This window comes from Borostomias antarcticus (genome assembly GCF_949987555.1).
Source record: "Borostomias antarcticus genome assembly, chromosome: 25".
Classification (NCBI taxonomy): Eukaryota; Metazoa; Chordata; class Actinopteri; order Stomiiformes; family Stomiidae; genus Borostomias; species Borostomias antarcticus.
The window spans coordinates 2,086,396-2,103,895 of record NC_140258.1 but is presented as its reverse complement, the minus strand read 5'-3'; the positions used below and the strand labels follow the sequence as shown (position 1 = coordinate 2,103,895).

Genomic DNA, 17,500 nt, shown 5'->3' with positions numbered 1-17,500 from the left:
CCTTTTGTTTTAAATGTCTATAATGTCTTGCTTTTTGTTTTAATGCTTTTAATGTCTCATGTAAAGCACCTTGAATTGCCCTGTGGCTGAAATGTGTTATACAAATAAACTTGCCTTGCCTTGAATGCATTTTTAAACTGGACTACACTTAATTTAAATTTCCTCAACTTAACGCACACTTACTCCGAAGTGATTTATATTTTTAGTTGAAGGACAATCGCAGCTACATTTGCCATCAATAGATTGGTCACTACCATTCAGCTTATAAATAGATCTACAAACACAAAAGTTATAAAGACTATTTTTTTCTGCCCTCACAAATGTTGGTAAAACACCCCCTAAATGATAGTGATGAATTGTTTTGTCAAAATGAAAGTTGTTCATCAAAGTCTTGGTTATGCAATGATGTGAAAAATATTTAGAACATCCTAGATCTAAATAGCTCAAAAAAAAAAAAGTTTAGTCACAACAGTTCCCAAATTTAGCAGGCTAATTAGCAGCCAATCAGAATATTCATTACCCAGACCACACCCCTACCACACCCCATGATCTGTCACAATGGGCCATCATCTTGGACAAAGGACAGTAACAGCCTGTCACCTGTCTGCCTGTGACTCACACACCCAGAGCCATGCAGAAGACATGAATAAAATGTTTTATTTATCTAAAAATTCTAACATATAACCACTGTTGTCCATCAAGTGAATGTATTTGGTACACTAACAGTTAACATGTCTTGTTGTAGGCTATTTGCACGGGCACCAGGATATATGGAAGCACAAACACGCAGCACTTTGTCAGAGAAGCACGCTGAAAAAAAACGCACACACCCTTCTCCTGACACATCAGAGCCTGCATCATCAGACAAACACAATAATACAACAATAACAATGCACACAAACACGCCTTCCTGTGCAAACCTGCTGGGCATTTATAAAAACCAAACTTGACGGGAGAATGTTGGAGAATGGCATAAAGGTGAAACCCGAGAAACAAATTGACACCATTTGAACATGACAAATTGACACCAACAATGAATATATCTGATATTGCAAAATAACCCCTCAAATATGTTGTACAGTGCAATCGGGAGAAATACTCAAGTGCTCAAAAACTCCTCACCTCTCACACGGCCTCACCCTCCTCACCCTCCTCACCACTCACACGGCCTCACCCTCCTCACCTCTCACACGGCCTCACCCTCCTCACCTCTCACACGGCCTCACCCTCCTCACCTCTCACACGGCCTCACCCTCCTCACCTCTCACACGGCCTCACCCTCCTCACCTCTCACACGGCCTCACCCTCCTCACCTCTCACACGGCCTCACCCTCCTCACCCTCCTCACCTCTCACACGGCCTCACCCTCCTCACCCTCCTCACCTCTCACACGGCCTCACCCTCCTCACCTCTCACACGGCCTCACCCTCCTCACCCTCCTCACCTCTCACACGGCCTCACCCTCCTCACCCTCCTCACCTCTCACACGGCCTCACCCTCCTCACCCTCCTCACCTCTCACACGGCCTCACCCTCCTCACCCTCCTCACCCTCCTCACCCTCCTCACCTCTCACACGGCCTCACCCTCCTCACCCTCCTCACCTCTCACACGGCCTCACCCTCCTCACCTCTCACACGGCCTCACCCTCCTCACCCTCCTAACTCTCTACATATTCCAGAGGGAAGCAAAAAAACTGTAATCACTGTGTCAACAACATTGACACATGCAGTTTATGACTGTTTCCATATCTACAGTATATGTATTTATGATAGTATATTACAGTAATCCACATAAAAAATGCTCTTGAACACCAGACCATCAGACTACATCTATATTGTATATAGAATTATATGGCTGGTCACAAATTATTCAATCCTATTCATTTATCACCAATATCTCTGGGAAAAGCTAAAATTGCTCTTTCTCATACAATTGTGCTGCTGGATTAAGGTTTTTATTCTTTAGGAATTAAGACTGCTTTTACAGTAGGTATGATGTGAAGTTTCTTTATGAATTAAGACTGCAGTTAGGTATGAAGTTATGTTTCTTTATGAATTCAAACTGCAGTTAGGTATGAAGTGAAGTTTCTTTATGAATTACGACTGCAGTTAGGTATGAAGTTATGTTTCTTTATGAATTCAAACTGCAGTTAGGTATGAAGTTATGTTTCTTTATTGAATTGATGTTGAATTGAAGTTAAGTTTCTTTAAGACTGCAGTTAGGTATGACGTTATGTTTCTAATATTGGTAGGTTGTCACACACAGCAGTTTGCCATATGTGGCTCAGGAGTGAAAAATTCTCCCCATCCATTGTCAATGCTGGGGGGGTGAAATGGACATATCTCGACGTAGGAATGTCACAGAGACAAGGAGTTTGGATATAAAGCTATCGACCTAATGAATGCAGCAATACCAAACATTACTACTTGCACGTGCACATGCACAGAGCCACAAAATGCATTAATTGGCGGAGGTCTGTGCTCTCTCAAGCACCATCTCGTTTCTGTTAAAGCAGAGGGCTGAGCATCTTCTTGTCAACAAATGTACACCTCTCTTTTTCAGACACAAGAGGGAGTCAGAGTGTAGGGAATAAGCCATTTCCTGTTTGTTCAAAGACAGCTCTTTGAGCTGCAGGAATCAGGAAATTAAGTTGACCATCTTTTGAATAAAGGCTCAAAACAAGTGTCAAAGACATTTTAGAGGACTATTTCGTAAATATGTTTGTGACAACCTTGGTAGCATGATCATTGATTGATTACTGCATGATTTAATGATGGATTATTAGAAAACAAGAAATATTGACCTGTAGGTCTACTGTATGTTACACCTTCAGAACTAGATTCTGTACAGTGGCACTTGGAAGTGTCCCCCATCCCCAACCCACGTTGACCTTTTACATACCAACAAACCTGTGAGAAGGTATACATTTAACAGAATCAAAATTGACTGTGAAAACATATAAAATGTTATTGTACAGTAGGCTATATCAGTTACACTTACTTTTTTTTTCTCTTGTCTTTAGTCGTATACCGTCTTGGTTGCTTCTGTGTGTTTGTTTCCTGTACTGAAGTGATTGTCTACCTGCGCCAGTGTCCAGGGACGTGCTGGGACTGAAATTCAGCCCGGGAGCTTGAGATGGAGAGGCCTTTTATACGAGCGCCCGAATGGCACGAGCCGACGTTATGTGAGCGCCTGCACACTTACTGAAACTCTTCCATCAGCAACAGCTTGGTTGATATCCAAAGCAATGCAGACTCTGCCTTTCTGGTAAGAGTAGAGGATTCTGGCTTGGGATCCCACCACCTAAACACAGAAAATAAGCAGAGGTGATCAGAAAACGTATGTTGTTTTGTCTGTGCAATTTGTATTGTGGCAGTAAATGCAAGCATAGGCTGTCCAGGAAGTCACTGACCATGCTGCGTTTCCCAGACTCTCAGATCGAGCAGATGTTGTCATTGTACTGCTGTTTGATGCGTTCATTCACATTGGCACCAATCTCCTCCAGCCAGGACAGTTGCAGGTTTTGGGGGTCACCAGAGGTACACACCCAGCGAAATGGCCTGAAGCCCAATGAGAAAATGTCCCTGTGGAAAAGGCAGAGTGACAGAGGGATCATGGACAATTTGTTGGCCTTGCGGTTTCTAGATTTTCAACTGTCTAGAGGCAAATGTTATTATTCTGCTGCTCGTTCAACTTTACCTTCAACCAAATCACAAAACTCATAACTCACCCCATAATGTGCTGGACATGGGGTAGCGGAATTCTGTAGCTCCACCACCGACCGAGGCCCGCATGTCTCAGGATTGTGTTCTCTAAGTCATGTTCCATACTTTTGTGAGTGAAATACTCTTCAGAAATCCTTCTTAGTGTAGAACCCTACTAGATAATGCGCTGAAGCGCACTGATGTTTCCAGAAGCCTTTTATTGTTCATCCGTCCTTATATTGAACACAATGCTTCCTATCAGTTTCCTCAAGAAACACCGAGCTACAGGAGAGATGATGGAAATAAAATGAGCTCAACATACAAACTTAAACAGACCATATCAATTGGTGTATAAGAAAGCTCGCATTACCGTCGCGTTACAGCCATTCATTCAACTCCATCTAACATCAGGAGTAACATCAGCGCCATTGAGGTAGAAATGCATCAATTGAATTAAATACTTCTTAACAGTTAGATCGAAACAAATCACACAACAAACAATACCTTGTTCCCGTTCCAGCTAGGTGCTTAATGGGTTACAGGTAACAACAATGTGACAGGGAGCAAATACAGAAGGTTAGTTTACCAAAATAAAGGTCTCATAATATGAACAAACCAAAAAACAGCACTAAGAAAAATAAAGGCTTGCAGGAAGTAACTACTTAATAAATAGTCCTCACTAAGGGTTATTTACAACATGAATGAGAAATGGGTAATTTTCAATAGTATACAGTAGGGTGCTCCTACAGCTCTGGTCTCCAAACGGTCTTCATCAAAACTATGTTTTGGTTGGGTTCTCTATTCAGGGACTGAGTTGGGCCTAATATTAACGGAACGAGAAGCCAAACCGTTTCGTCAGCACTTTGAGGTTGTGTCTCAAAGTAGGCTACTTTATGAACAGAATAACAGGACCCGGGGGCTTTAATCGACCACACGACACCGCTCTCTCTCATGGGATCATGGGCTGTGCACTCGGGGGTCAGGAGCGCATGCGCGCCTCTGTCTTGGGCTCCTTTCAAATCCTACTGCCTACGAGTAGTCTTCAAAATAACAAAACGCCCTTGAATATGAATGATTCATAGAGAGCGATTACCTTTATTTAATTTCACCACTAATGCCTATCCATCTCTATCGAAAACGTGGACAATTAACGACTGGATTTAACGGACTGATTCCGACCAGCCTTTTAAGCGCACCTATTTAATTCTGGGTGTGTTAAATAAGGGGTATCGTTGGGTCTCAAGCAAAAAGAAAATAGCTTAAATCTATTTAAATCTAGTATACATTTATTTCAATTAGCTGGCCGCCTGGACTAGCCGTCAAGTCAGTGTTGCCGCTGTGACGTGTACACCTTACGCCGTAGTGCCCGTGATGTCACAGACCGGATAGAATTATATCCGGTCTGTGACATCACGGGCACTACGGCGTAACGTGAACACGTCACAGCGGCAAGGTACATATCCTGCTGTAACAAGTGGACAAGCCTCAGTGCGGTGTTTGTGATGAGAGGAACATGCTGCTAAAGATCTATCTTGGCCAATATGTTCGCTATTGGAATAATTGATCTTTTTAGAACCCGAGAGAGGGTGCCAATTTCATGTAGACCTGTAAACCAAGGTCCTGAGGCGACGCCCTTTCAGACCCCGTTCCTGGATCTTGATGTGAAACTCCTCTGCACGGGAGTTTTTATTGCGCTCTATATGATCCTGATCTTGCTTTGGCTATCATATAAACTGAGAAATCGCCAAAGAAACATTAAGGTTGGTAATCAAAGTTTCATTGTACTTTAATCATTTACAATTCAAACAATTACAGAAGCTGCTCTGTCTTTCTGAAGCCTTAATGAACTCAACATCCATCTGGTATTTCCTTTATAAATTAGGATGAAAACCTTGAAGACATTGATTGGTAAGTTGATAATGTTTTTTTCAGTGTATCCAACCATGTGTGTGTGTGTGTATGTGTGTGTTTGTGTGTGTGTGTGTGTGTCTATGTGTGTGTGTGTATGTATGTGTGTTTGTTTGTGCGTGCGCGTGTGCATCCATGTGTGAGATGTGTGTGTTTATGTGTAAAATGTGTGGTATGATGCATTTTGATTGTACAAGTGTACTGAAATCATCAAAAGTCATTTTATTTTATTGTATCTCAAAAGGGCCCAGCGGGACAGAGTGACAGCCCGGTGCATGCATGCATGCGAGCCATTGGGACTGCATGCGAAGATGCATGCGAGCTATTGGGACTGTCCAGGACAAGACGATCCAGGTTCTGACTCCTATGATCCGGGGGGCTGTGGACAAGACATGGTGTCTGAGATGAGTTCATTTCACACGGCCCCGTCTGTCACTGGTTCATTTGACACGGCCTCGTCTGTCACCGGCTCATTTGAAACAGCCCCATCTGTCACCGGTTCATTTGACACGGCCCCGTCCTCCTCCAAGTTCTCTCTGCGTCGGAGGCTCTTTCGCAAGAAGTGGGAGGGAGTCTATCAAGGGGCGGCCATTTCCACCTCCGACTCTCTGATGAAGAGGGCACCTGACAAAGCCCCATCTGACCCAGTCCCTTCTGTCACAGCTCCATCTGTCAGTCCAACACTCTCCATGACCAGGACCAGTAGAGGAGACAGCCCCGCTAGCGCCTTATCCACCCCCATGGCGTCTAGTGGTGTGCTGGTAAAGGACCAATCTGAGCTAAACGTTCCACGATCACCCGAGCCCCACTGGAGACGAGATCTGGAGCTCTCTCGGCGTCGGAGGCTCATTTGTAAGGAGTGGGAAGAAGTCTGTGAAGGAGCGACCACTTCTACCTCGGACTCTCTTATGAAGAGGGTACCTGATACAGCCCTGTCTGTAACAGGTCCATCTGTCAGTCCACCACTCTCCATGACTAGGACCAGTAGAGGACACAGCCCCGCTAGCCACCTATCCACGAACAAGGTGTGTAGTGGTGTGCTGGTAAAGGACCAATCTAACCCGGACGTTCCACGATCACCCGAGCCCCACTGGAGACGAGATCTGGAGCTCTCTCTGCGTCAGAGACTCTTTCGCAAGAAGTGGGAGGGAGTCTTTCAAGGGGCGGCCATTTCCACCTCGGACTCTATGGTTAAGAGGGCTCCTGACACAGCTCCATCTGACACAGCGCCATCTGTCAGTCCACCACTTTCCATGACCAGGACCAGTAGAGGACACAGCCCCACTAGCGCCTTATCCACCCCCATGGCATCTAGTGGGGTGGCGCTAAAGGGACAATCTGAGCCGGACACTCCACGATCACCCGAGCCCCACTGGAGACGAGATCTGGAGCTCTCTCGGCATCGGAGGCTCATTTGTAAGGAGTGGGAAGAAGTCTGTGAAGGAGCGACCACTTCTACTTCGGACTCTCTGATGAAGAGGGTACCTGATACAGCCCCGTCTGTCACAGGTCCATCGGACCCAGTCCCTTCTATCACAGCTCCATCTGTTAGACCACCATTCGCGATCACCACCCCCATGGTGTCTAGTGGGGTGCTGGTAAAGGGACAATCTGACGCGGACGTTTCACGATCACCCAAGCCCCACTGGAGGCCATGTCCGGATCTGACTCTCCGTCGGAGGCGCATCCGTGGGCTGTGGAGACGAGCCATCCTGATGGCCCGCATCATTGGGATGCTGCTGCCGGACAGGCTGAAGGAGGTGGCTCGCAGTGAAGAGTCCCGTCAGCACATGTCACCTGATTGTGTCCAAGACCCGCTTGTCAGAGCGAGTTGCCCCTTTGTTCAAGCGTTCAAAAGAAAGCTTGCAGTCTTTGAACGTGGGCTACCGGCTCTGAACCAGGAAAAATCCAAGGTCACATCCTGCTAACAGCCTGGCCGGAAACAAGACGTTCAAGACACAATACATAACAAATAACCCCACGATGACAGATAAATTCCCACGGCACACCTGACGATCTCTCACGGCACACTAGTGTGCCGCGGCACACTGGTTGAAAATCACTGATCTAGACCATCACCATCTACCCCATTGGCCTCAACATTTGGTTTGTTCAGTTTGGGGTTACTTGTTATGTCTTGTGCTTGTACTGATGTCATTCATGAATAAAGTCTCTGAACATAATCTGCCTGTGTTTGGGTCCTATCTCCACTGTATCCCACGACTGTGCTCAGTGAGCTGCCTGGACTTCCTGTCACACACACATACACACAGACATACACCAGCCCATTTCCGGCTTTAGGCCTGGGCCATAGCAAACACACACCAGTATTTGCCATGTCTCTCCTATGTCGTTTTTAGCTTCTCTTACTCTGAAAATGTAATTTATTGCTTTATAAATGTTCTTAGCTGGTAGACAAACATACTCCAGGAGCTTGCTCCATCAAAGCTTTTTCTGTATAGCACATTTCATACCCAGAGGCAACACAATGCGCTTTACAGAGAACAAGGGAGGTGGGCATACGACCCACCTCTACATATTCCATAGGGAAGCAAAAAAACAGTAATCACCCGGTGGCCAGATAAGTGAGCTGTAAAAATTCTTCCCTGACCCCTCTCAACGAGGCGATCGACTCCCCCAAATGGTTCTATGTTGCTCCATATCTGAATGTATGTGTGTCATGTGACATTACTGTTAATGACGTACTGTATTTGTGAAACTGTATAAATGTACATAACCTTTAAAGTTGTCTCATGTTTCTTTCATGCGTTATGTTGCCCAGATATGGATAAAAGACGGTTAGCTCTCTCATACTTGGGCCTCAAACTCAGAGATAAATCTAATGCACCTCAAGTCAAATGTACAGTGTGTGTACTTGACCTAGGTTCTCAGTATGTGACTCACAATTCTCACCACTAGAGGGCGTCACACTCCAATGAATTCACCCATTCCCCCCTCTTTCTCATTCCTGCTGTGCTGCGCCCAGGAAGAGACGGGAGTGGATGGAAGTATACCAGCCGTGCATGTTTTGAGCATGGATTGAGAAAACTAGGCTTTAGGCACAAACTTCTATAGTTGATCAGATGGTTGGGAACAGGCCAGTCAGCTTGTCACAGAGGTGCCAGGTGGTGTAGACTGAAGGAGGACTGCCAGGCTGGAGAGGAGGGCTGTCAGGTGGTGTAGACTGGTGAGGAGGGCTGTCAGGTGGTGTAGACTGGTGAGGAGGGCTGTCAGGTGGTGTAGACTGGTGAGGGGGACTGTCAGGTGGTGTAGACTGGTGAGGAGGGCTGTCAGGTGGTGTAGACTGGTGAGGAGGGCTGTCAGGTGGTGTAGACTGGTGAGGAGGGCTGCCAGGTGGTGTAGACTGGTGAGGGGGACTGTCAGGTGGTGTAGACTGGTGAGGAGGGCTGCCAGGTGGTGTAGACTGGTGAGGAGGGTGCCAGGTGGTATAGACTGGAGAGGAGGGCGTGGTTTGGCTACACCCTTCCATCCTGCCAGGCCAAACTGCCCTCTGTGGAGCTCTCGTCTTCAACTCAAAGCTCATTGAAGAGCCGGGGTTCCAACCAACACCCTCTCAGATAATACATCTCAGTCCTAATCTATAAACAACTATTGTATGGTATAGTGATGCATCTCATCAGGTGCTCTCTGGACAGTGTGTTGTGTTCTTCAGGTGTACTTCCTGTGCTCTCCTGCCGAGAGGGACTGCATCACTGCTACATCACACACCTGACCTCTGACCTTCTCATCCTGGGACTGCATCACTGCTTCATCACACACCTGACCTCTGACCTTCTCATCCTGGGACTGCATGGTGTACACATCGTCTTTTTGTTACTCGGTTAATCAATGTACATATAATACTCCATCTGCCTTGCCTTTTTTTCTATACATGAGCACAATAAATAAAAAAATATTACAAATAAAGTATATCCACAACATTGGTCTGTGATGTTTATCCTCAAGCACTCATTCAATCACAGACAGACAGGAGCCGGCGTTAAAGAAAAGAAGCACTTAAGAATGTTTATTTTTTCAACAACTGGCCAAGATACTCAGTAGAACAACATTAGAATACAGCCATTTGTAACAGGACGGAAATACTTGGATTACAGTGTAACAAACGTACAAACAAGCGTTTGGAAAAATCTCTACCGGCTATTTTTGTCAGATGACACAAACTGGCGAGTCTCTCGGCATCATTTGGTCACTAGAAAAGCAGCTGTCTGCACTCGAGGTCCTCGGGATCAACTGCTTGTGCAGCCAAAGCCTTGATTATTACCACAGGCTGCCGGCCTGTCGCTTCACTCAACAGCCATTCTGGGGAGCAGGAAGGGGATTCTCTCAGTGTAACGACACCCTGGCCCGTCTCAGTAGACACATGGCCGGGCCCTTCTTATAAACGGACTCCCGGAAGGCCGAAATAAATGCATTTTTATTTGCATAATACAACTAGGTTCACTTCTTTATGTGGCCATCAGAAGCTGTTATGACAACGTCATAGTGAAGCTAGCATGCTAGGCTATACAATACAAAAATAAATGATTGAAGGTAAAATGCACAAAGCCAGCCAATTTACTGACCCCTGTGGAATGGATTCATAGAAACACGATGCCCTTCTGGTACGAACATGGAATACAGTCCTGAGACTATTCTGGTTCACACCAGCTGACCATGCAAATCACACTCAACTACTTAACAATAAACATCCCTTGTGGGTCCACACTTCCTGTGTGAAGCAGCAGTGAAAGCAGCAGGAGAAGAAGAAACGCGGGCGGGGGACCTCCATTCAAGTTTGCATTAAACGTTGCCAGTGGCTGCACTGGTTGGTCCTCCTCCACACCCCTCAGCAGATGGGCTGGCTGTAGTGGACCGGCACCCCTCGCTCGCTCCTCTTTATCTCCTTCATGAGGACGGCGGCGCACGCCGACGCTGTGACCTGCGGGAGGGGGAGGGGGAGGAGGGGGGGCAAGGTCGGGGGGTTAAGCAGAGTGGGAGGGGACCAGGAGGTGCGGGAACTTTGACCCTGAACACTTTCAGGACTAGGAGGAGACAGAGAGAGGGTTAAGTAATGGAGATTCTCTGGAGTGAAGGTCATGGTGTGAAGGTCATGGTGTGAAGGTCATGGTGTGAAGGTCATGGTGTGAAGGTCATGGTGTGAAGGTCATGGTGGTGCAGGAGAGTGTGAGTAGTTGCTCAGCCTACTACAGTCTGAAACCCTCACCCAAGCCCTAACCCTATAACCCTAACCCTCACCCTATAACCCTAACCCTAAAACCCTAACCCTAACCCTATAACCCTAACCCTCACCCTAACCCTAGCCTACTACAGTCTGAAACCCTCACCCAAGCCAAGGACAGAATGAAAACATTATCCAGTCACTAAACAGTGAAAAGAAGCCAGAGGATTGAGCTGAACACAGAGGATTGAGCTGAACACAGAGGATTGAGCTGAACACAGAGGATTGAGCTGAACACAGAGGATTGAGCTGAACACAGAGGATTGAGCTGAACACAGAGGATTGAGCTGAACACAGAGGATTGAGCTGAACACAGAGGCAAACAAAGCCGGTAGTGTGCGATATGGGAAATCAGACCTGGGTATTGTATTATTTACAAATACTACTGAAATGCCCCTAGACTAATGAAACTACCCCTAGACTAATGAAACTGCCCCTAGACTAATGAAACTGCCCCTAGACTAATGAAACTGCCCCTAGACTAATGAAACTGCCCCTAGACTAATGAAACTGCCCCTAGACTAATGAAACTGCCCCTAGACTAATGAAACTGCCCCTAGACTAATGAAACTGCCCCTAGACTAATGAAACTGCCCCCAGGTCTGCAGACAGAGGGGTTAGATGCAAGCGGAGGCAGTGGTCATGGAGACGGTCAGAGGGGTGAAGACCACGGGGTCCTGGTAAGGGTCGGGCTGGGGGGGGGAGAAGGGGGGTGCGGGGGGGGAGAAGGGGGTGGCGGGGGGGGAGAGGAGCACGTAGGTGGCGGAGGAGGAGGAGGAGGAGGAGGAGTGGGAGCGCCAGATCTCCTTCCTGAGGATTGAGCTCAACACCATGGCTGCGACCTGGGGGGGAGGGAGAGAGACGGAGGGTCATGGAGGAGGAGAGGAGGGGTGGGGGGGAGGGAGAGAGACGGAGGGTCATGGAGGAGGAGAGGAGGGATGGGGGGGGGAGGGAGAGAAACGGAGGGTCATGGAGGAGGAGAGGAGGGGTGGGGGAGGAGGGAGAGAGACGGAGGGTCATGGAGGAGGAGAGGAGGGATGGGGGGAGGAGGGAGAGAGACAGAGGGTCATGGAGGAGGAGAGGAGGGATGGGAGGAGGGAGAGAGACGGAGGGTCATGGAGGAGGAGAGGAGGGGTGGGGGGGGGGGAGAGAGACGGAGGGTCATGGAGGAGGAGAGGAGGGGTGGGAGGGGGAGGAGAGAGACGGAGGGTCATGGAGGAGGACAGGAGGGGTGGGGGGAGGAGGAAGAGGAGGAGGTGACAGACAGAGAGAGCAAGGGGGAGGAGGAGGAAGAGGAGGTGACAGACAGAGAGAGCAAGGAGAGATTGATTGATGGAGAGAGGACAAACGGATAGGAGATAGAGGTGATGGACAGAGAGAGCGAGAGGAGAGAGATGGAGGGAGGGAGAACAGAACGGAGGAGGAGGAGACGGACAGAAAGAGCAAGGAGAGAGAGAGAGATGGAGGGAGAGAGAGATGGAGAGAGAGAGAGATGGAGAGAGAGAGAGATGGAGGGGGAAAGAGGCAAGGAGGGAGACAGAAAGGGAGCGAGGGAAGAAAGTCATTAGATGAGGAGGTGAGATGTAAGCGACACACAGGTAGGTAGGGGTCAGCACACACAGGTAGGTAGGGGTCACAGGTCATCACACACAGGTAGGTAGGGGTCATCACACACAGGTAGGTAGGGGTCACAGGTCATCACACACAGGTAGGTAGGGGTCACAGGTCATCACACACAGGTAGGTAGGGGTCATCACACACAGGTAGGTAGGGGTCACAGGTCATCACACACAGGTAGGTAGGGGTCATCACACACAGGTAGGTAGGGGTCACAGGTCAGCACACACAGGTAGGTAGTGGTCAGCACACAGCAGAGGAGAGGAGAAGGGGGAACAAAGAGATGTTAACAATCTTGAGGTTTGGAGTTGATGTCTCTCGTCCGGGCGGCTGTAGCTCAGGAGGTAGAACGGGTCACCCGGTGATCGTAGGGTCGGCGGTTCGAATCCCGGCTCCTCCTGACCACATGTCGAAGTGCCCCTTTGAACCCCAAATTGCTCCCAGTGAGCAGGCTGGCACCTTGCATCTTGCAGCTGCCGCCATTGATGTGTGTGTGAGTGGGTGAATGAGAGGCCTTCGCTGTAAAGCGCTTTGGGTAAACGTGCTCTATAAGTGCCGTCCATTTAGCATTTCCATCTGCTCTGCTCCTCACTGGTTCTTTACACCATTTACCATTATTTAACCACCTGGTGCCTTCCAAACTGACTTTCCCTCTCTTTCTCTCTCTCCCTCTCTCTCTCTCCCTCTATCTCTCTCTCTCCCTCCCTCTATATCTCTCTCTCTCCCTCTATCTCTCTCTCCCTCCCTCTATCTCTCTTTCCCCCTCTCTTCCTCCCTCTCTCTCTCTCCCTCTCTCTCTCCCTCCCTCTGTCTCTCTCTTTCCCTCCCTCTATCTCTCTCTCCCTTTCTCTCCCACCCTCTATCTATCTCTCTCTCTCCCTCTCTCTCCCTCCCTCCATCTATCTCTCTCTCTCCCTCTCTCTCCCTCCCTCCATCTCTCTCTCCCTCTCTCTATCTCTCTCTCTCCCTCTCTCCTCCATCTGCTCCATAGTGAACAGGTCAGTAGTTCATAGTGAACAGGTCAGTAGTTCATAGTGAACAGGTCAGTAGTTCATAGTGAACAGGTCAGTAGTTCTCAGAGCTGTGTGTTGTACCGTGGCTCTAACAGACAGTGTGGAGTGGTTTATAGTGTGCAGTACGGTGCTGGGTGTTCGGTTTCCACCAGGGGGCAGTAAAGTACAGCAGTGTCACCGGGTCCTCTGTGATTGACCCAAGGAAGCTAGGAGCCGTGGGCAGGCTCAAGGAAGCTAGGAGCCGTGGGCAGGCTCAAGGAAGCTAGGAGCCGTGGGCGGGCTCAAGGAAGCTAGGAGCAGTGGGCAGGCTCAAGGAGCTAGGAGCTAGGAGTAGTGGGCAGGCTCAAGGAAGCTAGGAGCCGTGGGCAGGCTGAAGGAAGCTAGGAGCCGTGGGTGGGCTCAAGGAAGCTAAGAGCAGTGGGCAGGGTCAAGGAAGCTAGGAGCCGTGGGCAGGCTCAAGGAAGCTAGGAGCCGTGGGCAGGGTCAAGGAAGCTAGGAGCAGTGGGCAGGCTCAAGGAAGCTAGGAGCCGTGGGCACGCTCAAGGAAGCTAGGAGCAGTGGGCAGGCTCAAGGAAGCTAGGAGCAGTGGGCGGGCTCAAGGAAGCTAGGAGCAGTGGGCAGGCTCAAGGAAGCTAGGAGCAGTGGGCGGGCTCAAGGAAGCTAGGAGCAGTGGGCGGGCTCAAGGAAGCTAGGAGCAGAGGGCAGGCTCAAGGAAGCTAGGAGAAGTGGGCACGCTCAAGGACTCTCCGACATGCTGCTGGGAGCTGCCATCGAACCGGGAACCTTCCACTCAGCAGACGGCTGCTCTACCTCCTGAGCTACTGTGTGTTTGTGTGTGCGCGTGTGTGCGTGTGTGTGTTCTATTGTGCTACTACACTAGTATAGTGCGTAGTGTATAGTATGGAAGTGCGTAGTGTATAGTATGGAAGTGGGCCCACCAGCAGGGCAGCCATGCCCAGGAACAGACCCATCACCAGGGGGGCTTTCTCCTGGAACAGGTTCATGATGACCGTGGGACAGGCCTAGAGGAGAGGAGAGGAGAGGAGAGGAGAGGAGAGGAGAGGAGAGGAGAGGAGAGGAGAGGAGAGGAGAGGAGAGGACAGGACAGGACAGGACAGGACAGGAGAGGAGAGGAGAGGAGAGGAGAGGAGAGGAGAGGAGAGGAGAGGAGAGGAGAGGAGAGGAGAGGACAGGACAGGAGAGGAGAGGAGAGGAGAGGAGAGGAGAGGAGAGGAGAGGAGAGGAGAGGAGAGGAGAGGACAGGACAGGACAGGACAGGACAGGACAGGACAGGACAGGACAGGACAGGAGAGGAGAGGAGAGGAGAGGAGAGTATTAGGACAGTTATTCTGTAATCTTCCATGTTGAATTTTAATTGATATAATAATAATTAAGGTGCAGTCTGTTTACTCTGAGAGTTAGAATTGAGTTTTTTCATCTATATCTGGTGAACCATTTAGAGAAATAGATATTTAATCACAACTGAAGGCATCTTTGGTCATCCATTTTGTTGTCTTATGTGGTATAGAGAAGACAGACCTACTGTAGTTAAGTGTGACTAATACAGCTACAGTCATTCTGAGTATAAATCCTTGAGAGTAGTTGGCTGACAGTTCATATTATTATACTCACAGGTATAGTGAAGTGAGTTTATATTATTATACTCACAGGTATAGTGAAGAGAGTTTATATTATTATACTCACAGGTATAGTGAAGAGAGTTTATATTATTATACTCACAGGTATAGTGAAGTGAGTTTATATTATTATACTCACAGGTATAGTGAAGAGAGTTTATATTATTATACTCACAGGTATAGTGAAGTGAGTTTATATTATTATACTCACAGGTACAGTGAAGAGAGTTTATATTATTATACTCACAGGTATAGTGAAGAGAGTTTATATTATTATACTCACAGGTATAGTGAAGTGAGTTTATATTATTATACTCACAGGTATAGTGAAGTGAGTTTATATTATTATACTCACAGGTATAGTGAAGTGAGGTCATATTATTATATTATTATACTCACAGGTATAGTGAAGTGAGGTCATATTATTATATTATTATACTCACAGGTATAGTGAAGTGAGGTCATATTATTATAATATTATACTCACAGGTATAGTGAAGTGAGTTTATATTATTATACTCACAGGTATAGTGAGGTCATATTAGTATACTCACAGGTATAGTGAGGTCATATTAGTATACTCACAGGTATAGTGAGGTCATATTAGTATACTCACAGGTATAGTGAGGTCATATTAGTATACTCACAGGCATGGTGAAGGTCTCCAGAAAGCTATGGTTAGGACACGTCTTTTTCACTAGGATGTCCAACGCACCCACCAGTCCACAGCACCGCAGCTATAACACAAGAGACAGAGAGAGAGACAGAGAGATAAAGAGAGAGATAGACAGAGAGAGAGAGAAAGAGAGATAGAAAGAGAGAGAGAAAGAGAGAGAAAAAGAGAGAGAAAAAGAGAGAGAGAGAAAGAGAGAGGCAGAAGATGTCAGGCAGTGAGTGAGTGCGTGAGTGAGTGAGTGAGTGAGTGAGTGAGTGAGTGAGTGAGTGAGTGAGTGCGTGCGAGTGTGTGTGTGTGTGAGTGAGTGCGTGCGTGAGAGTGCGTGCGTGAGTGCGTGCGGGTGCGTGCGTGCGTGCGTGCGAGTGCGTGTGAGTGCGTGCCTGCGTGGGTGTGTGTGCGTGTGCGAGTGTGTGTGTGCGTGCGTGCGATCGAGCGAGTGCGTGAGTGAGTGAGTGCGTGCGTGAGTGAGTGAGTGCGTTCACCGTATTGTGGAAGATGGTCAGCGTGACGGCCATCGCCGGGTCTCCTTTGTCCACATAGTGAGCGTAGACCGACGCGTAGAACATGGCCAGACGCCCGCTGACCTGCACGGAGGAACACACAGTCCAGTTAAACACACAGTCCAGTTAAACACACAGTCCAGTTAAACACACAGTCCAGTTAAACACACAGTCCAGTTAAACACACAGTCCAGTTAAACACACAGTCCAGTTAAACACACAACAAGTGTCCTTCACAGTCAAATCAGCCGTTTGTGTGTAGGCCTACCTTGTCAAATTTGTAAAGTATGGCGCAAATGAATTCTTTAATCATCATCATCATCATCATCATCATCTTCATCCGCTTATCCAGGGTCGGGTCGCGGAGGCAGCAGCTCCAGCAGGGGGCCCCAGACATCCCTTTCCCTAGCAGCATCAACCAGCTCTGCCTGGGGAATCTTTAGCCGCTCACAGGCCAGTGCGGAGATGTAGTCCCGCCACCTAGTCCTGGGTCTACCCCGCTGCCTCCTCCCACCTGGTCCTGGGTCTACCCCGCGGCCTCCTCCCACCTGGTCCTGGGTCTACCCCGCGGCCTCCTCCCAGCCGGACACGCCTGGAACACCTCCCTAGGGAGGCGCCCAGGAGGCATCCTCACTAGATGCCCGAACCACCTCAACTGGCTCCTTTCGACGCAAAGGAGCAGCGGCTCTACTCCGAGTCTCTCCCGGATGACTGAACTTCTCACCCGATCTCTCAGGGAGACCCCAGCCACCCTCCGGAGAAAACTCATTTCGGCCGCTTGTATCCGTGATCTCGTTCTTTCGGTCATGACCCATCCTTCATGACCATAGGTGAGGGTGGGGACGAAGATAGACCGGTAGATCGAGAGCTTTGCCTTTTGGCTCAGCTCTCTTTTCGTCACAACAGTGCGGTAAAGCGACTGCAGAACCGCACCAGCTGCTCCGATTCTCCGGCCAAACTCCCTCTCCATGGTTCCCTCACTCGTGAACAAGACCCCCAGATACTTGAACTCCTTCATTCACCTGTCTCACCACTCCTTCATTCACCTGTCTCACCACTCCTTCATTCACCTGTATCACCACTCCTTCATTCACCTGTCTCACCACTCCTTCATTCACCTGTCTCACCACTCCTTCATTCACCTGTCTCACCACTCCTTCATTCACCTGACTCACCACTCCTTCATTCACCTGTCTCACCACACC

At 48.5% G+C, this 17,500-nt stretch overlaps 1 protein-coding gene across 1 annotated transcript in view; it reads right to left on the bottom strand.

The window, feature by feature from the left end:
• Nucleotides 1-17,500, bottom strand: part of LOC311325899 (equilibrative nucleobase transporter 1-like) — a gene marked incomplete at both ends in the record, with an annotated part of 266,780 nt that overhangs the window by 212,672 nt on the left and 36,608 nt on the right. The window lies entirely within an intron of this gene.